The following is a 23,485-nucleotide window of genomic DNA, read 5'->3' as shown; positions in this document are numbered from 1 at the left end:
CTTTATTAGCTCAAAGAAAGAGTTTCATGAATTTTAAAATGTGCTAGTAATAATTAATCCTTGCATTACATTTGCTCTTCTCCACTTTTATTGACGATCCATTTCATTCAACCTTATTACAATAATTATTTTGTAATTGTGTGGTTATATGTTAGAGAAAATGGTATTTTAAAATTCATAAAACTCTTTCTTTGAGCTAATAAAGATGGTAAAAATGGTGGATTTTGTAAGTTATGTGGCCCCCACAGTTATATTTAATAGTTTTTGGGGTAAATTGTTAAGTTTAGGATAAAAGACTAAATTGAACACATTTTGTCATACATGAAGGACTATTTCAATCACCTAGAATATATTAAGGACCAAAATAAAGCAACCCCAATACATCAATGACCATTTTGATCATTTTCTCAGAGAAAATCATTTAAAAGCTTTACAAATAAATATGCTAACAGAATGAAATGTTCATATATAAATATGATAATGAAATACTCTTTACTCTATCTGGGAGATTCTTTAATCGACAACCATCACTATGAGTTTCGTGATGATACAACGTCTCGTCCATACTGCCAGAATTGTCCTATACCTTGTCGAGGTATAGAACACACTCATGGATCCATATAATAGGCCTTCTCAGAGGGAGTTGCCCGAATGTCGATACTATTTTATCCCACGCTGGTTACGCAATTTATGGGGAATGTAAGTTGCCTGAACTCTACCCTATATCGGTGCTCAATATATATATATATATATATATATATATATATATATATATATATATATATTATCTTAAAAGCATGAACTCCTAAATTGATTGTTGAATTACTATAATACCCCCAATTAAAAATACTCAATTTATTTTATTTATTAATTTAATTATTTGTATTATATTAAATGTAGATACCCTTTCATATTAAAGGGTAGTGATTTTCTCAAAGAGATGTGACTTTTCCAAAGGGTTGGGACTTTTTTGACGGGTTTTGACATTTTCGATGAGTTGTGACTTTTCCGAAGGGTTGTGATTTTTTCAAAGGGCTGTGACTTTTTCGACGAGTTGTGCCTTTTCCAATGAGTTGTGACTTTTCTGAAGGGTTGTGATTTTTTCAAAGAGTTGTGACTTTTCCGAAGGGTTGTGCCTTTTCCGATGAGTTGTGACTTTTGCAAAAGGTTATGATTTTTCCGATGAGCAGTGACTTTTTCGAAATGTTGTAACTTTTATGATAAGGAACAATTAACACTTATTCATACTACTATTTGTTAGTATAAATAGAGAGTTTCCTCTCACTTTTAAACTGCGATTTTTGAAATTTTTCTACTCTTCTTCTTTTTAAAAAATCTAAGGGTTATTTGCAACAGTTGATTAAGTTCAAAATTCAACGAAATTTGAGGTACTACATAAGAAAGAGTTGGTGAACAAATTGTAGCAAATCATTCATAAATTCACACTTGTATTTTTTCTTACGATTTCCACGAGGTAACAATGACAAAGAGTTGTGGGAAAGACAATAATAATAAACAAATATGAAAAAAGTCACATGATTTGGGTAAGATATTTCTTCTTTATTTTTTTATTTTTTATATTTTTACCATCAAATGAAGCAATTTCTTTCCGATTTTGCTAAAACAACGGGCATCAACATTGTCCATTGAATCATTAGTTTTGATGTTAAATCCTATTTCAAAAATAGATTTTTACTTTTACGTATAATATGATAATATAGACATGATAATGATTATTTTTTAATAGATATGTAAGTAAAAATGAAAGAAGAAAGTAAAGTGTTGGTGACAAGAGATTTTAATCAAATGGAACACTATAGTGAATATTGTATGGAAATATATTTTCGTCTTCCTTCTTCATTGGCTATGTATCGTTCCATAAATTTTTATTCCTATTATTTTGTGTTCATTTGAATTTGAGAAAATTTTATGTCACAAGATACACTCCTTGTTAGCTATATAAAAATAGATAAGAAAATAGTGATTGACCATAAAATAATTTTTAATCAAATTAAAGATTCTATAAACAATACTTTAAATTTTATTCATCTATTAATTTTTATTATTGAAAAGGTTTAATATATTATATCACGATACAACTTTTATAAGATTCTAGATCCTTTCATTAGACAACAACTATATGATATGTATGCGGCACGAAAAAGGAGAAGACTACAATTCTACAAAGATAAGGTAGAAAATTAAAGAAATGAAATATTTTTCACCAAAGGTGATGTTGTTCATATATTAAAATTAAATTATGCTACTGAAATATACATGTATATCTAAAATAAAGAATTGGTCAAGCTAAATATTTGACATACACTCAAACCTCAATTTTAAACATCATTCGTTATAACAATAAAGTGCCTTTTTTTTTAGAATTACCTCTCTATGATAGTCTTACTCAAATATTAATTGGTAAAAGATAGATTACGTATAAATATAAAATATTAAAATATTTATGGTAATCCTCATTAGTGTCATGCACATACTAAATTTCAAGTATGAATATTTAAGAGAAAAATTATACTTAAATGGTGTCCATCATTTATGAACATAGCCTCAAGAGGAACGACTATTGGTGACATTTTTTGTATTGATATTTGTTTAAAATTTTGTTGGTTATATTTGTTTACAAAATAGAGTGAAGTATATAATAATACTACTAAAGAAATGTCACTTTCTCCCCATATTTCAACTTTGAATGTATTTTGAAATGTTTCAATAATCTCTGGTCATTTTATCTCAAAATACAAGTAACTCTATGACAATCTTTATTAATCATTTAAAAACACTTGTCCTATGTTCTTTAAATTGTAATTATTTACTAAAAATCTTTAATTTAGTAATATTAATTCTATTGACAACATCGTATACTATATATATGATACACACGTGCAACACACGTGCCGTAAAACTAGGTATATATATATATTTAACTTAATTAGGGTTGTTCATGGTTATGGTTAAAAAACCAAATCGAACTGCAATTCGAACCAAATCGATTTTTCTCTCAACTATACATTTTTCTCTCAGAAAGTCACTCAATTTTGAATTCTAACTCAAAAATCACTCAACTATCCACTCTTCTCTCAGAAAGTCACTCAATCTATTTAATTATTTTTTTTAATTCAAATTTATTGATATTAATTGTTTAAATAACAAAAAATTTTAAAAATTTAAAATACCATTTAAACCATATAATGATCCGCTCCATTGACCCAACCCGCTAAAAATATAATATTGACCCATTTTATGACTCTTTCTCCTCCTCTTGTGCTTTTTTTTTTTTTCTGGTTCTCCATTGATGTTTCTTCTTCCTCTTTTACTTTGCTCTTTTAGTTAAGTTTTAATTTATGCATCTCAATTTCAAGCTCTATATTATGTAGGAAATTAAAGGAATTTGATGCATGAGTCTTTTCTCCTATTATATCTCAATTTAAATTTGATTTTGAAACTCTATTGGTAACACTCTTAGTTATCCTAAATTCGATTCAATGACACCTAACCTGAGTGAAAGTGGAAGAGATGGCAACAAGGAAAGTTGTGGCAGACCATAGAAAAGCACCAAGAGCAACGACATGAGGCTCTATTGTGATGAGCAGAAATATATGTAGGTTGGTAGGAAGGAAATTTCCAATCTAAATACAGATGCATCCTGTGCAACACTCTTAAATTCATTAACTAAAAGAGGAAGAAGAAACATCAATGGAGAACTAGAAAAAAATACGCACATGAGGAGGAGAAAGAGTCATAAAATGGGTCAATATTATATTTTTAGCGGGTCGGATTAAGTGGAGAGGGTCATTAAATGGTTTAAATGATATTTTTTATTTTTTAAACTTTTGATTTGTTATATACACAATTAATATTAGCAAATTTTAATTAAAAATAATTAAATAGATTGAGTGACTTTCTGAGAGAAGAGTGGATAGTTGCGTGACTTTTGAGTTAAAATTCAAAGTTGAATGACTTTTTGAGAGAAAAGTGCATAGTTGAGTGACTTTCGAGTTAAAATTGAAAGTTGAGTGACTTTATGAGAGAATAATGCATAGTTGAGTGACCATCTGAGATATTAACTCACCATACCTTTTATAAGATAGTTACACATTCTCTTAATTGAATCACTTTATTTGTGTAATGATAACTTTAGTATTGTTTAATTGCTTAATTGAACCAACAATAGCTTTTCAGTGGATCGTTAATGTACTAGGTGTTTGTGTCTATCAAGATATGTATGTCCTAAAAAATTTATTACTTTCAAATTGAAAAAAACTAGAAAAACTGAACCAAACAGAGCCAAACCGTCAATAACCAATCCGACATTTATTTTTTCGTTTGGTTTGGTTTGGTTTGAGAAATTTAAAAACACCAACTAGATTGGTTTGGTTTTAGGTTTAACCAATAACCGATCCAAACCGAACCACGAACACCACTAAACTTAATGCTCAATGTAAAAATACTTTCTGATTAAGATAAGTTCTCAAAAAGACCTCTTTAAGAGGTAACCGCTCTACATTCAATCTTTCTGAAAAATCTTTACTTTTCTCAAAATAATACTCTTATGTGATACATTTGGAAATCATATAGTTACCTTAACTTTAATTCAAAATTATGCTTTAAATTTTACTCTTGAACTCGCTTTTAACTCCTCGAAAGCAATTTATGACAAAAGATTTTTATTCAAAAGACTCTCAATCCAAACTCAGAAATTAGGGTTCATGTGGAATATAAACATGAATAACAACTCAAAGATCTCAATGCATAATATAGTGCAACTCAAAATCAAGAACTTAGAACTCACAATCAATAACTTAACTCATATCAAGAATTCTCAAAATTAAAGGTATAACCCTAGATTAAACTTTTACTGATTGAATTGAGATGTAGGGCATGAGGACGAACTAGTCCAACACTGTGAATAACCTTACATACCTAGAAGAACAAAATTCTATGCGAAATCAATCAACGCTTGCAAAATCCTAGTTCTCCTCTTGGATCCTTGCTCTAAGTCTTAGGGAGTGTTTGTCACGCCCTGAAGCTACCCCCTGGACATGGACACGGGACCTAGGATCACGAGTGATCCCAAGTTAACCCTGAGCTAGCATATCATAAGCAAACTGAACATATCTATGAAAATATAAACTAATGTGGAAGCTAAATCATAACTAATTGAAATGATAGGGAATACCCAAAACTGTCTGAATAAATAAAACTGAGAGTTTAAAAACAACTAAAAGGTCAAACTCAAATGCTAAAGTTGAATCTAACTATGTCTGAAATAAGCCTCTAACTGACTAGAGATGTTGCAACATGTACCCAACTAACTCTAGTAAAAACTGAAACTAAAATAAAAGACTGAAATAGGAAACATGTCTACTGTCCTCAAAGAATGAGGACTCACCACTGAAGCTACTGAACTGGAGATCGGGAACCGATCTATGCGTGATCTGAATGCTGAGGAACTTAACCTATATCACGAGAAGATGTAGCGCAGAGTATGCGTCGGTACTTGAAATGTATTGAGCATGCAAGATAGAATAAAGTTGAACAATATATACATAACTGAAATAAAGCATACTGAGCAATAATATAATCTGAACATGATGGAAATAATGAAATATACTGAAATGAACTGAACTGAAGCAATGACCGAGTACATGACATGCTGAAACTGAATACTGAAATATACGGGGAACCTAGTCAATGCACTAGAATCTGACTATGGGAGCTACTAATAACCGACATAAAACCACATGAGCTAAATATGGAGTTCGATGTATACGTCCCATCGAGAGGATCCAATATACCTTGCCAAAGGTATAGAGGCATGACTAGAGTGATCACTAAATACGATGCCCACAGAGGGGACTTACAAACCTACGGGGGCACGTAGTTCTGGGACTATGAGGGTGACTGACCCTAGTCCAACTCGGTGGTAAGCCTACTCCTAACTGAATAAATGTACAATACAACATAACTGAAACATATTGGATAGCTCACTGTTCTGACATGCTAACTGATAATGCAACATTAATGTACTGATAATGAAACATTTGGAACTGATACATGTATAACTGTATAAACTGTCCTAACAAGTGTAATTCATGAACTAAACGAATCTACACAGCTAGGGTTCTGAATTTTATGCAAGGAACTAAGCAATAGTGTTATAACAACATGAAAATCTGATTAGGAACATTCTAACAATTAATTGACAATAGTTTCTAACATTTAAGAAATCCTAGGTCTAGATAATATGGAGGGAATCAAGAATCTGACTGAATTCTAGGGACCTAATGGGTGAAAGGAACCCACTAGTGAAATCCCACATACCTGGTGACGAATTTCATGGAGAAATCTTTCGATTTTGGGGCTAGAACTGAAAAAATCTTGTTGTGTTCTTGGAAGGGTTTAGGCCGCCTCTTTTCTCCTCTTTTGGTTCTAATTAGATGAATTTTGGAGAATGAATTGACTAGGGTAAGTCTAATTAAGTTACTAGGCTGAAACTGACCAAAACTACGTAGTTTAGGGGTCCAATGCATAGGGAAAAGACCAAATAACCCCTGACTTAAAAGCTGTCGGGGTCACCGACGGATCATGGGAGAACCAACGGTTCGTTCTGGTTGGCCGTCGTTCGACGACTGGGAGCTGGAAGCTGGGGTCTCGATCCACGGACCAGGAGCATGGCCCGTGGTCTGACCTACAGTCCGTGGGTCGTCCTTAGACCAATTTTATGGATTTTTTTGGGGAGGACTGCAGTGGCCATCCACGGACCCCACCTACGGTTCGTAAGTGGCACCTGCAACTTTTGGAATTCTGCATTTCTTGTCAGACTCGAATACGTATTATCTCCCCCTTGGGAACATTCATTCTCAAATGAAGTCTAAACTTGTTGAAATGGAGGGAAAGAGCTGCAAACCCCCTTCCACTAAATATTGGAAATTGATTTCTGACTGAACTAAGTTCCAAGAACATGCAAATACGCTGAAAATGCAAGTACAAATGAAGGAACATGATACTAAGACTGAAACTACGCATGAATGACTGAAAAACTGGAGAGGAACTATTACCTCAATCTGCTTCCCAAGTAGCTCCCTTTACGGACTGACTCATCCACAAAACCTTAACTGAAGCGACTTCTTTGTTTCTCAACCTTCGAACCTGACGATTGAGAATCTCAACTGGAACATCCTCATAAGTGAGACTATCCTTCACAGCCACAATTTCTAAAGGTACTCTAGATTCTAGATCACCCACACACTTCTTCAACAACGAAATGTGAAAGACTGGATGCACCGCTGCTAGTTTTGCTGGCAACTCTAACTTGTAAGCCACTTTACCAACCTTTTTCAAGATCTTTTAAGGGCCTACATATCTAGGACTGAGCTTTCCTTTCTTGCCAAATCTCATCACCCCCTTCAGAGGTGACAGTTTCAGGAAAACCCAACCATCAACTTGGAACTCCAAGTCCCTTCTCCTTACATTTGCATAGGACTTGTAGCGACTCTTTTATATCTAATGAGATGAACTTTTTCCATAGCATCATGGACCGAATCTGGCCCTATCAAGGCTGCTTCACCTACTTTAAACCAACCAACTGGAGATCTGTATCTATGCCAATATAATGCCTCATAAGGGGCCATCTGAATGCTGGAATGATAACTCTTATTGTAGGTGAACTCTATAAGAGGAAGGTGATCATCCCAACTACCCTTGAAGTCGATCACACAAGATCTCAACATGTCATCTAAGGTCTGAATTGTACGATCTGCCTGACCATCCGTTTGTGGATGAAATGTTGTGCTAAGATTAACCTGAGTACCAACACCTTTCTGAAATGACTTCCAAAAATGAGATGTAAACTGAGGACCTCTATCTGAGATGATCAACAAAGGAACCCCATGTAACCTGAATAATTCATTAATGTAACGCTTGGCGTAGTCCTCCACCGAATCTATAGTTTTAACAGCCAAAAAGCGCACAAACTTAGCAACTTTATCAACAATCACCCAAATGGAATCATGATGTCTGTGAGTATGAGGTAAACCTATAATGAAGTCCATGTTGATCTCTTGAGTCATACCCCCTGGTTTTTGATGTTCTACCTTCACTTCCTGACTATTGGGGTACTTAGCCACAAAATCCGCTATATCATTTTTCATGCCATTTCACCAAAAGACTTCCCGCAGATCACGGTACATCTTAGTGGAGCCTGGATGAATAGAATACATGGAGTTATGGGTTCTGCAAGAATATGTTGTCTCAACTCATTCATGCCATTTCACCAAAAGACTTCCCGCAAATCACGGTACATCTTAGTGGAGCCTGGATGAATAGAATACATGGAGTTATGGGTTCTGCAAGAATATGTTGTCTTAACTCACCCACCTTAGGAACACATAATCGACCCTGATATCGAAGCACACCATCTCCCATTTGGGAGAAAACCTCAACTCTCTGCTAATGGACTGCACCTTTAGTTAAAGCAATATAGGATCATTGTCTTTCTTTTCCTTAACCTCTGTTACCAATGAAGATTTTGACCCATTTTGAACTGTTACACCACCCTCTGATATGCTCATAAGGCAAACTCCCAAACGAGCATGCCTGTGAACATCTTTTGCTAGTTCTTTTCTCTCTTCCTCAACATGTGTTATACTACCCATAAATAGTCTACTAAGAGCATCTGCTACTATATTGGCCTTACCAGGATGGTAATGCACACTCATATCATAATCCTTGAGGAACTCAAGTCATCTCCTCTGGCGAAGAGTCAACTCTTTCTAGGTGAACACATACTAAAGGCTTTTATGGTCTGTGAACACATCTACATGAACACCATACAAGTAATATCTCCAAATCTTAAGTGCAAACACCACTGCTGTAAGCTTGAGGTCATAATTGGATAATTCTTCTCATGAACCTTAAGCTGCCTAGAAGCATAAGCTATAACCTTACCTCGTTGAATCAACACATAACCTAGGCCGACTCTGGATGCATCACAATAGATAACATAACCGTCTGAACTCTCTGGTAGAGTCAAAATCAGAGCTGAGTCAACCTAGTTTTCAGTTCTGCGAAGCTCTTCTCACAATCAGTTTACCACTGAAACTTGACCTTTTTCTGAGTTAGCTTAATCAATGGAGAAGCTATGGATAAAAATCCTTCCATAAACCTTCTGTAATAACCAACTAGACCCAAGAAACTTCTGATATATGTAGGAGAGGTAGGTCTGGGCCATTGTTTCACTACTTCTATTTTCTGAGAATCCACTCGGATCCCTTCGCTATATACTATATGCCCAAGAAAAGCTACTGATTGCAACCAAAACTCACATTTGCTAAACTTAGCGAATAACTGGCGATCTTTGAGAGTTTGCAGAACAACTCTCAAATGAGTTGCATGTTCTTCTTCATTCCTAGAGTAAATGAGGATATCATCAATAAAGACGATAACGAACAAGTCCAAATACTGCTTGAACACACTGTTAATCAAATCCATGAAAGTTGTAGGAGCATTGATTAGTCCAAATGACATAACTATAAATTCATAATGATCATACCGAGTTCTGAAGGGTTTTTTTTTGGAATTTCACTATCTCTGACTCTAAGCTGATGATAGCCGGATCTGAGGCCTATCATTTGAAAAATGACTAGCACCCTGAAGTTGGTGAAGCAAGTCATCAATCCTGGAGATGGGATACTTATTCTTGATTGTGACTTTGTTCAGCTATCGATAGTCGATGCACATCCTGAGAGAACCATATTACTTTTTCACGAATAACATTGGTGCACCCTATGGGGAAATACTGGGTCTAATGAAGCCCTTATCTAGAAGGTCTTTCAACCGCTCTTTCAATTCATTAAGCTTAGCTAGAGCCATTCTGTAAGGAGGAATATAAATAGGCTAGGTATCTGGAAGGAGATCAATTCCAAAGTTGATTTCCCTTTCGGGAGAAACTCTGGGAAAATCTTCTGAAAACACTTCTACGAACTCATTAACTACTGGAACTGACTCAAGAGTTGGGTTTTCGGAGCTTGAATCCTAACCCAAACTAGATGATAGATATACCCCTTGGAAATAATTTTTCTTGCCTTAAGGTAAGAAATTAATCGACCCATAGGCGTTAAGCTACTACCCTTCCATTCTAAGGTTGGTTCATTTGGAAACTAGAAACAAACGATCCTAGTTCTACAATCGACTGAGGCATAAGATGAATGTAACTAATCCATGCCTAGAATGATGTCGAAGTCTACCATTTCTAACTCTACAAGATCTGCTGAGGTGACTTTCTGAGAGACTGTGACAGGGCAATTTCTATATACTCGTCTAGCTATAACTGGGTCACCAACAGGAGTAGAGACTGAGAAGGGTTCTGAGAGAGTTTTTGGACTAGCATTGAATTTGACTGCTATATAAGGAGTTACAAAGGAAAGAGTAGCCCCTGGATCTAACAAAGCATAATCATTTAAGTTAAAAACTCGTAACGTACCAGTGACCACATCAGGAGAATCTTCTTGATCCTGGCGAGCCTGAAGAGCATACAACTTATTTTGGTATTGACCGCCACCTGTACCAAATGAGTTACCCTACTGAGTTAGGTGACCTGCTAGTGTTGGTGAAGTTGTAGACTGAGCTCTACGACTGTTACCTCCTTGACCCTGTTTAGAAGGACAATCTCTCAACCTGTGACCAGACAGACCACACCCAAAACATCCTTCTTTTCCTGCAAGACACTCGCCCGGATAGTTCTTACCACACTTAGGACAATTTGTGTAGGTCCTAGTACCCGAAACACTCCCCTGAGACTTAGAGCCTGATGCCCTACCTTTCTGATCCTGTCGGAACCTGGAGGATGGAACACTAGGTGATGAAGGTGCTTGGGCTAAAGATTTCTACTGAACCTGCGAGCGATTTCCACCACCCGAATCCTGTTGAGAATACTCATAGTTGCCTGTCCTAGCTTTTTTTGTTCTCCTTAGCATGTTCCCTAAGCTTATCTCCCTTAACCTGCTGAGCATGAGTCATGACCCTAGAGATGTTCATATCTTCCAGCAACATAGCATTTCTGCACTCAATTTTCACTAAGTCNGTCCTAGCTTTTTTTGTTCTCCTTAGCATGTTCCCTAAGCTTATCTCCCTTAACCTGCTGAGCATGAGTCATGACCCTAGAGATGTTCATATCTTCCAGCAACATAGCATTTCTGCACTCGATTTTCACTAAGTCTGACACTCCATACAAAAACTTATTCATTTGAGCCCTGGAATCGGCAACCATGTGAGGATCATACCTGGAGTGTTGGGTGACCTTGAGCCCGTACTTTTGGACTGTCATGTTACCTTGCCTCAAATTCATGAATTCTTAAGCTCTTACCTCCCTCAATTCTCTTGGGAAGAACCTGTCCAGAAAAGTTTCACTAAAACACTCCCAAGTAATAGGAGCAGCATCTGTACCCCTATTTTCCTTCCACTGAGTAAACCAAATGTGAGCCACATCCTTAAGCTGGTAAGATGACAACTCAACCCTATCATTCCCAGTTATCTGCATCACTTCAAAGATTTTCTTGACCTCATCTATGAAGTTTTGGGGATCTTCTCCAACTTGCGACCCTAAAAAATCTAGGGGATTCATTCTAAAAAAATCAGGGACCCTGGCTGCAGTCGACCTATGATTAGCATTTGTAGGAATTGGAACCTGCTGGCTGTTCTGATTAGTCACACTTTGAGCCAAAAGTTGGATAGTGTTCCAAAACTCTGCATTCGAAACTTACTGATCTGGGATTGGAGGAGCTGCGTTAGCATTCTTGGTATTAGCATTCCTTTGGTAAGCTCTACGAGGAGGCATGATCTACAACGCATAACGACGAGTTAGAATGTAGATCATACCCACACACGATAAAATTATCAAGAAAGTGAAGTTTTCCTAAAACACTGCGTAGCCACCCTCTCATTAGATGTGGTGCACTTTAAACCCATGAAAAGGACTCTACTTAATGCGGGTTTTAGACATCCTAGGACACTTAAACCTAATGCTATGATACCAACTTTTTCACGCCCCGAATCTACCCCCTGGACGCAGACACGGGACCTAGGATCACGAGTGGCCCCAAGCTAACCCTGAGCTGACATATCATAAGAAAATTGAACATATCTATGAAAAGATAAACTAATGTGGAAGCTAAATCATAATTAACTGAAATGATAGGGAATACCCAAAACTGTGTGAATAAATAACACTGAGAGTTTTACAACAACTGAAAGGTCAAACTTAAATGCTAAAGTTGAATCTAACTATGTCTGAAATAAGCCTCTAACTGACTAGAGATGTTGCGACATGTCCCTAGCTAACTCTAGTAAAAATTGAAATAGGAAACATGTCTATCGTCCTCGAAGAATGAGGACTCACCACTGAAGCTGTTGAACGGGAGATCGGGAACCGATTTATGCGTGATTTGAATGTTGTTGACCTTAACCTACATCACGAGAAGATGTAGCGCATAGTATGGGTCAGTACTTGAAAGGTACTGAGCATGCATGATAGAATAAAGCTGACCAATATATACATAACTGAAATAAAGCATACTGAGCAATGATATAATTTGAACATGATGGAAATACTGAAATATACTGAAATGAACTGAACTGAATGCAATGACCAAGTACATGACATACTGAAACAGAAATATACTAGGAACCTAGTCAATGCACTAGAATCTGACTGTGGAAGCTACTCATAACCTAAATAAAACCACATGAGCTAAATGTAGAGTCCGATGCATACGCTCCATCGAGAGGACCTAATATACCTTGCCAAGGGTATAGAGGCATGACTGGCGTGATCACTAAATATGATGCCCACAGAGGGGACTTACAAACCTATGAGGGCACGTAGTTTTGGGACTATGAGGGTGACTAACCCTAGTTCAACTCGGTGTTAAGCCTACTACCAACTAAATAAATGTACAATACAACATAACTGAAACATAATGGATAGCTCACTGTTCTGACTTGCTAACTGATAATACAACATTAATGTACTGATAATGAAACAATTGGAACTGATGCATGTATAACTGTATAAACTATCCTAACAAGTGTAATTCATGAACTAAACGAATCTACACAACTAGGGTTCTGAATTTCATGCAAGGAACTAAGCAACAGTGTTACAACAACATGAAAATCTGATTAGGAATATTCTAACAACTAATTCACAATAGTTTCTAACCTTCAAGAAACCCTAGTCTAAATAATATGGAGGGAATCAAGAATCTGTCTAAATTCTAGGGACCTATTGGGTGAAAGGAACCCACTAGTGAAATCCCACATACTTGGTGATGAATTTCACGGAGAAATCTTTCAATTTTGGGGCTGGAACTGAAGAAACCTTGTTGTGTTCTTGGAAGCGTTTAGGTCGCCTATTTTCTCCTCTTTTGGTTTTAAATGGATGAATTTTGGAGAATGAATTGACTAGGGTAAGTCTAATTAAGTTACTAGGCAGAAACTGACCAAAACTACGTAGTTTAGGGATCCAATGCATAGGGAAAAGACCAAATGACCCCTGACTTAAAAGCTGTCGGTGGTCACCGACGGACCAGACCGACAGACCGTGGGATGATCGATGGTACGTTCTGGTCGGCCGTCATTCGGTGACTGGGAGCTGGATGCTAGGGTCTCGATCCACAGCTCGTGGTTTGACCTACGATTCGTGGGTTCGGCCGTGGGTCGACCCTTAGACTAATATATGATAAAAGATATTACGATAATTAATGTAGCCTCAAATATATGGGAAAAAATAGAAAAGGACTCTTAATAAATACTAGAAATAGACTCTTTTAACCACGTCTTCTCTCATCTTTCTCCATCTGATTAACGAAAATTGATGTGATCATTAACTATCTTATGTAATTGTACTAAGATTTTATGGTTGTCACAATTGAAAGAGGGTAAATTCAAGTTTTAAGTCTTACAAGTCAAAAATACATGGCCTTTGTGATTGTTAGCTTCTTGGAGATATAGATTGGGTATTTACAGATATGGTAAGGCATGAATTTGGTGTTGAGGATAGGGGCGGAGTTACATAGTTGTCAGGGTGTCCAATTAGACACCATTCACCCAAAAAAATATTGTATATACAAGTAAAATGATATAGTAAGTGATTATATAACATATTTTCGACACCCTTGGTATAATAAGTTGTTGTAGCCCAGTTGTTTCAGACGCCTCGAATTAGTCGGTCCTTGTGTGTTTGAATCTCACTAGGAGCATTTTTTTCACTTTTTAAAAAGAGCTTTTGTTGTGCAATTTTTGTACATCCTTCATGACATTTTTGGCTCTATCACTGATGATGATGGTTATATGAAGGAAAAATCTTGGTTGCTTGTTTTCTGATGGAGATTGTTGTACTACCTATACTTGTGATGAAATTCTTTGTTGCTTGGATGTGTAGGGTGCAAACCTGCAAATTTTAGAAGGATTTTAGTAGCTGATGATTAAGAGATTACGAGCTAAAATATTCAAAACTTTGACTACTATCAGTGCTTCTTGACAGATCGTCATACTTGCGATGGGCCGTCAGGCAAACCATCGCTAGGGGTAGTCTAACTCAGCTAAAGTTTAGGGACGACGACAAGAATGACGGACCGTCAGACAAAGCGTCACTTGAATGTCGTTGGGTCAGCTCTCATGTTTTAAATTTTAAATTTCTTAGGGCTATAAATAGTATTTTCTAGGTTTTTTTTTACTATCATTATTTTTAGCGAAGAATGCATTGACATTGTAAGCTACGAATAAAGTTTATTCAAATATTGACTTGGCTTTTGAAATCAAAATCTTGTTTTATTGTCTTTTATTTGTAAGTTAATTCTTATTTAATGAATGCAAATGCTTGTTTCATTTCGATCGATATGAGTTGCTAAACCCCACAACTAAGAGTTGTGGGATCCATAATGATTTGACCTAAATGAGGATTATTTACGAAAGAAAATAGATAGTGTGAATGTGTGTCTTGTTAGTTCTTTCGCTTTTATCGATTTCTAACGGTTGCAAACATTAGAATCTATCCTAGGTTGAACTTGTTTGAGTAAAAAGGTGTAAAGCCTAGGAAAAAAGCTAATAACAAGTATTTGAGACTATTAGAACTCGTCTAATGGTTGATGTTGTAGCAAGATTAACCAACTCAGAGTAGTTATCATTAGCTTAAGAATTACACTTTTAGTTTGGGAAAATAAAAGTGAAACACATTTAATTTAGTTCAGAAATGATGAAGTGTATCATGAGATTTTACAAACTGCAGGTACTACAAGGTTGAATTCCTTGTTTACCAAAAATGAGTCATCCAATCTTGGTGAACAAAATCCTAGTTAGTCCTCTAAATTAATTTCTCATTTCAAATCGATAATATTGAAGTTAAGAATTACAATTTGACATAAAAATATAGTCAATTCCGCCAAACTTTCCATTTCTTTGGAAATAAGAAAAATAATTGCATATGACTTAATTCTCGCCTTATGCCTGCTGCGATTCGATCCCGACCTTGTTAATTTTAGCGTATAAAAAATTGTCAAAATTTTCTGTTGTACGGTCATCGGAGTGATGGGCCTTCACCGGAACCATCATTTAGTAGCCAATTTCTAGCCTAATGGTTAACTATGACACCCTTCTCTGACGAGCCATCACTCATTGACAGACTTGAACATATTCGATAAATCACTCATAACTCTTTACTCTGGACTAGGATTGACAAATGATCAGTGGCGCTGGAAAGAACTCATAAACCTTCAATTTGATAGGTCGTGGGTCACCTAAGACTTCATACTATAAGAGGTATGGTCGTTTGAAGGTGACCCTTGCATAAGCTTATGAAATAACCTAATCGGTAGGAAGCATCTGAACTCGACTTAATTCTAGAGGTCACTTATGACCCTAAACAACATTTGATACACTTCCACTTGGCAATGGATCTTAATACACAAACAAGCAGAACATCACCCTGTCCTTATTGATACGCTTATGATGAATATTTCAGATCTTTAGGCATAAAATGTTTGTGTGGTGTTGCACTAATATACCGCCCCTTAAGGATTCAAGAATTGAGTGTTGCATTATGAAGCTCATGCAATTTGATAGCTCCTATTTTTGTATGCAGAGTTTTGTTTATTAGTGCTAGTTTCATTTAAGTTAGCAGGATGATCAAATTTTAGTGAATAGTCAAGATCTATGCAAGCAAGTACAGTCATAATTTGTTTGTCACGATCCAAGATTGTTACAACCCATGGGTACTCCCTAGATGTAACATGGCGTACTTGACCCTGAAGGGGTCTCATACAAGCCCTTAGCATATCATAACATAAGATAATAAGAAAGTACGGAAATTTTAAAAACTTTAACCATGCAATCGAAGTCTTTTATAAAAGCAAACGGAAGTCTTCTCTAAACTTTGTCTCACACCATCTAATACAACTCTGAATAAAACTCTTGGGACACAACCCATACAATAGTCTCAAAACAAGAAAATAAAAGACATAAAAGGAATAGTGGGTTTGTCCTCGAAGCTATGAGGACTCACCAAATCTTCAACTCCTTTGCTCCTTCAAAACCTAGCTTCAAGAATGGAACTCAATCTCCGAAACCCTACATTTGATTATAATATTGGCAAAGTATGCGTTAGTACAAAATGTAATAAATATGATAGCTAGCATAATCATAAGAGCATAAGATAAGGGTTAGTCAATATAAGACATAATCCAAAATCATATGAAATACTTCATGAAACATAAACTATAGTATATAAGCATAAGAGACAATATCATAATAATAAACAAAGTCTCCAACATAAGCATCATATAAGCATTACTCAACTCTTAGTCATTCACATCATAATAAGACCACTCTCAAGTAACCTCAAAGCATACTTGTGCAATGCATGAATGACATCCCATAATACCATCCTACCTAAGTATCATTTTTGGTCATCTTAAACATAGTCATACTTGTGCAACGTATGAGTAAGACCTCATAATCCTACTCACACTAAGTACCACCTTAGTCCATCAAACTAATCACCTTAGGATCTCATCCTTTAGCTTAACTCTCATAACCAAGGGAATCTCTCACCTTTAGTCAATATTAACAAGGAAGGCAACTATAGCACAATTCTATCTCAAGATAATCACTCAAGAGAACACTTTCTTGAATAACCTTAAGTCATACTTGTGCAATGCATGAATAGCATCCCATAATACTATTCATGCTAAGTACCACTTTTAGGTCCTCATACTAATACTTCCTTGTTTGGAACGTAGTTCCTCTCTATAACTTTAGAACACTATGAGGTACTTCATTAAGCACATCTTAGTTCATTATTAGGTTGAACCCTATGAGACATTTCTTTAAGTATGTCTAAGTTCGTTATTAACATGGACCCTATAAGATACTACCTTAAGCATATCTATGTCCATTTATACTCTTGAACACTATGAGGTACTTCTTTAAGTAAGTCTTAGTTCATTTATGCTTTTGAACACTATGAGATGCTTCTTCAAGCATGCTTAGTTCATTAGATATGGAGATTGCTACTAGAAACCTTAAGTCAACTATTTGAAGGCTTCCATCTCATGAGACCTAACTTGGGAAAACCCACACTCTACTATGTAATAGTTCCCCTTTAACTTGAATAGTCCTCACATCAACTAGGTTTGGTTCTCCTCTCTACTTGGAGCCCGGACCCTATATTGTGTGACACTCTATCTCATTGTCAATAGCCACATGAGGTCAAGCATACACCCCAAGATTTACTATTAAGCCTTCTTTACACTCATGTTTCATGAAAGGATGTCCTTGACAATAAATCCATGTTCAAGTGATTCTATCACTTTATGCAATCAAGCATTTATAAGGTAGGTTAGGTGAGTATAGGTCTATCACCACAATTCTACCTAATATACTTCTATTCATCACATTAACTTTACTATCAAAGCCCTAGTGATTCAACATTTATGACCACAAGCCTTACTCTAAAAGCTTTACTTCTCACAATCATCATTCATACCTAGATTTCAAGGCATTCTAATCACATGCTTCATTACTAAGTGATTCTAGTCATAATTCATCATAAAAGTTCAACTTCAAGCTTTACAAGTCAAGATCCCTAATGTACACTACAATCTAATTCAACACGTGTCTACTTGCTTTTAATCTTGAACAATTAATATAGACACTATCAATTTTAGAAGATCAACTCTAATTCTTCACTTTCACCTTTCATGGCATAAACCCACAAATTATCAAATTCATCAATTATACTAGGGTTAACCATGGAAATCACATAAATTCATCATAATATCATGAATCAATACTAAATTAATCATAAACAAGTATTATCCAACCAATTGGAATCATACCCAACTAAACCCACACATTGGAAGAAACCCTAGCTTAGATTGGGGCTCTTCTTCACAAATTGGGAGAAATCTAAGGGGCTCTATGGGTGGAAGAACCCATAGAGGAAGAAGCTAACATACCTTAGGTGAATATTCTCCATGAATTTGAGTAGCAAAGGCATCCCCTTTAACCCTAGACTTCACCTTCTTCCTTTTGGGTTTCTTTTTGGTGAGTTGAGGAAATGATTTAATTAACTTAGTTTAGGGGTATATTAGGCTTATATAGGGGGCCTAATAACTAATTAATCATCCCCACTTAACCCCTAACTAATTACTAATTAACCCCCAAGCCCCTAACTTAGAACTAAAAACCAAAACTCTGCTCCCACCTACGAGACCCCTACCCACGGACCGTGCTGCACCTCCGTAGTTGGAGGTCTGCAACTCAACATTGCAGGGAATACTTGGCCTTGACCCACGACCCCAACCCATGGGGAGTGGGTCCATCTACTGGCCGTAGATGCCTTCGTGGGAGGCTATATTTTTTTACATATTCTTTTGGGGCTGTTTTGGGGTCCTCCTCAAGGACCCCTTGGGTGGTCCTTGGGGGTCGTACCTTGACGATCTAACCCTAAAACCCTCATTTGAAGTTCGGGAAGTCATTTTACAATTCTATCCCTCACATCAAACTCTAAAACTCTTAAGAAAATCTCTAGAACCCTCTAGTCTAACTTACTAGTTTCTGAGGTATAACAAAGAATATCCTCTAGATGTGACATGGTGCCTAGAGCCACGAGTGACCCCAAGATAACCACATGGCATAGCATGACTCTAAGAGAGCATATAACTGAAATAATTATGAAAGCAAAATAAAGTCTCAAACAACTATCATAGCATAAAAGAGAAATCTGAATACAACGACTCATAAGTGGAAATACTAATATCTGAATAATCCTCTACATAAGTGAGTTTCTTGGAAAATTATTTATCTTACTCGAACAATATATATGAAAATTGAAGTTAAGTATGAAATGAAATCATAAAAAGGTATGTCCCCGAACCATGAGAACTCACCAACATTGTATGAGCTTAGAGGATCGCATACTAACCACAACCCGAAGGAGGTGCATCAGAACATATATTATAAAACAATATAGGTAGAAAAGTATGCAGACAATACTTGAAATGTACTAGATATAGGTAAAATGCATAAACATGACATAATAACATGAAAAAACTATAAAATATGATAATTCAATGGCCAAGTGAACATAACATGAAAACTGATGTTTGATTCTATAATGTAGTACAATGTCATACAAAATTCTGAAAATCATAACATAAGTGGGAGATACCATTATTCGACATAAATCGTGTGAGCTACAACTTGAAGTATAGTTTTTTGCTCCTACACCAAAAAAGTAGTGTCCTACTTGCCAAGGTAAGGATCATGAGTCTAAGCTATGGTGGATCCACTAGCTAAACGAAACGAAATCTTCCATCCCAAAAGTCCACTCGGTGCTCAGTAATTCCCAATGGAAAACATGCATAATTATAGAGACAATAAGAATCTAGAAATACTGAATCATTCATGATAAATATGATAATTTGAGTAGATCTTTAAAATCATGATAACATACATAATATGAGAGACAATTTATATGAAAGCATTCAAAATCATTGTATTCATATAAATGGGATAATACTTTATCTGAAAGCATCCATAATTCATAAATATTTGAATTCATAAAGCTTGCATGTGAAAATAACATAATTGCGATCATGAAAATACTTGCATATTATGGGATCATGGAAATATCATTGAATTATAATCAATTAATGCATATCAGATCATTCATGGAGGAAAAATTGAAATTTTATTAGAACCATAAGAAATCATGAAACCCTAGATTTTGAGAAATTGAGATTTCTTTTGGACTCAAAGGGTGAAAAAGGACCCATTGATGAAGTTCTCACATACCTTGATAGAAACCCTTGGTGAATTCTTCAATGGAAACAGGAGATGTTAGAGCCCTAGATTGCTTGAGGGAGAAAACTTAAGAGAGAGGAAATGGGAATTTGGGAGACTGAGAGTGAATGATGTGGTTAGGGGTCTTAGGAATTAGTTATGGTCTCCAAAATAAGCCCAAAACAACATAGTATAGGAATTAAAAGAGTAGGAAAAGACCCAATTAACACTAAGAAATAACTATCGAACAAGCATTACGAAAGCATCTATGAGTCGTAAAACTTCCACGGTCCATAGAACTTGGCTCTGAGAAAATACGCAAAATTCATAATTTTCAGAACTTGAACCACAAACCACCTTTCACGATCAATGATACCCTTTACGGACCAAACTGTCATATCGTAGACCTAACTAGTGAAATTCCAAGTTTCTGAATAATGAATAATGAAGCACCATATACGAATCGTATTATATTAAACGACCCATAGAGATCATTCGTAAGGTGAATTTGGGAAAAGTATAGGGTTTAGGACTCTAATCCACGAGGTCTTTCCATGGCATGTAGAACAACCCACGAGCCATAACTCCTTTCATTCTTTCCAAGTCAAATTTTCCAACTTTCAAAAGTTCCTTCACAAGGCACGTCTATGACCCGTAAACTTATATACGACCCTAAACCTACTCGTATTCCCTGATATACTTGACCTGACTTTTTGAGCCTCAACCACTGATAGTTTTCATGAGCCGTAAAACTTCCTACAACTTGTAACATGAGTTCTTAATCACCAAAAAGCTATAGACTTCAGTAGATGCACTTTCCAACCTTCAACTGAGTTGTTCATTTCCAGGTGTTACAGTGCTTTTTTTTAAGTTTGTACCATTAAGAACATGAATGTTGTTCTTAGTGGTAGATATATAAGATAAAATAAGTAATGTTCATAATAGCTACACCACAAGGCATAACTTAGTAATGAACACAATGCATTCTCAGAATCTGACATCGGGCTATTACCATGTAACCTAGCATCTCCTAGAATCATACATTAGAAGACCATGTCCTTTAAGAAATCTAACATCAAAGAGTCTTATCGAAACCTAGCATACCTTGAAATCTTACATCGAAATGATCAGTCCTTCCTAAATCTTATGTCCAAAAGCCTTATCAGAACCTAACAAACTCTTACATCTGAATGCCTAGTCCTTTCTAGAATGTTACATCAAAAGCCTTAGAAACCAAGTTAATCCTGAAATCTTACATTGGAGTGGTTACAAAAAATACTAATAGCGACCAAAATCTTACATCTTGATCAGATGTACAAAACCCTAACGTATCTCGGAAGTGTAACACCTAGGAATTGAAAAGAGGAAAAACATTTAGAATTTCCTAGTTGGTGTCTATACCAATGGACCCCACCAACATACCCTAGGTCCTCTTACGAGATATAGGTGGGAACCGTAGGTGGTAAGGTTAAATGATTTTCAAATGTCAAGTTCTAGTACCATTTTTATGATTAATCAAGATGGTCTGTCGTTCAGTGTATGAGTTGTCGATAGGTCTCGTAGGTGAGTCCCAAACTTAGTGAAATATTGAGGGTCAAAGTTGGGACCTACGATTGGTATGTATGGTCTATAAGTGTATCTATAGATCGTATATGGGTCCCATAGTTGAGGTTCAAAATTTAAGTCCCTGAAACCCTACCTATGGTTGACCAGGACGGTTCATAGTAGGACGGTCCGTAGTAGGACCTACGGACCATAGGTCCAACCATTGGTGCAGGTACAGTAGTTTTATTTTAAGGGATTTTGTCTTTTCCTAATTATTCTAACCCAATATTATGTCGTTTTACCCTCTACCCTAGGCCCTTAACCCTCAAATTACCCAATTGAACTCATTCTCCTAAATTTTCAAAGTTGATCAAAGTTTTTCCCCAAATATTTATCTCTCTAAAGCTTGAAGAAGTCTAGGGTTTCAAGATCAAGTCTCCAATTCTCCATTGATTTTGGGCTGTTGACATCAAGGTATGCTAGTATTCACCTATGGAATACTTTCCTCCATAGGGTTTCTATATTCTCTAATTTTACAAGATAGAATCTCCAATTGAAATTAAGGTTGTATTCAATCGCATGGGTTCCTTATAATCTAATTGATGGTTTTATGTCTTTTTATGCATGTATTGAAGTAATTGAATGCTTTTAAGTTGAACCCCATTAACCCATGCATGGCCCATGATCCCTAGACTATGATGAAATGATGTGGGTTATGAACTATGAAAGATGAATTTATTAAGATATGAGTGTTTCTTTATGAAATTGATGAAAATGATTTAAGGTTGCTTTGAGAGTAAATTATCAATATTGTTGTTGTGAAAGAATTTCTCATATATTACTCAAACATGATTGTGAAATGATTTTTTCACGTAAAAGATTCATAAGGTTGAAAGGTTTTCTCACCTAAGATGAATCAAGATTAAGGAGCTATTCTAATGAATTCTAGCTTGAATTGGCTACTTGATGTGCCCTTCCATGGATAATAAGACAAGCGGCGATTACTCATGTCCCAAAATGATAAGACAAGTTACAATTAATGACTATTCTGTGGGATTTATGCTTAGAACCAAGTGGACAAGTGGCGATTACCCATGTCCCATAACTATGTGCCACCATAGGTTTGTTTTAGAAATACATTAGCTAGTGGATTCACTTAAGCTAGAAGTTTATGGTTTTTATCTTGGCAAGTAAGGACATCTCTTTTTGGTGTGGGATAGACATCTGATTCCATGTTATAGCTCACATGGTCTATATGTCAGTTAAAGGCAAACTTCCCACAATAATGAACCAAGGTTACTTCTTGAAGTATGTCAAATGTGTTTTAAAGATGTTTAGCTTGTATTGACCATGATTTCGACTTATGTCTTCTAACATGTTATTTTATGATTTAGCTTGGTCATTGCATGTCATGTAAAGTCCTTTTAGCATAATTTCATAACTCTTATGCATTGTTATCATACTTAGTACATTCCATGTACTAATGCATACTTTTGTCTACGTTGTTTCACTAATGTAAGGTCCGACTCTTTTATTCCGCACACTCGTGGCTAGTTGATACCTTGTAGCTTTTGACGATTGGTGA

The sequence above is a fragment of the Solanum stenotomum genome, chromosome 4 (genome assembly GCF_019186545.1).
Source record: "Solanum stenotomum isolate F172 chromosome 4, ASM1918654v1, whole genome shotgun sequence".
NCBI classification, from domain to species: Eukaryota; Viridiplantae; Streptophyta; class Magnoliopsida; order Solanales; family Solanaceae; genus Solanum; species Solanum stenotomum.
This window is presented reverse-complemented; position numbering follows the sequence as displayed.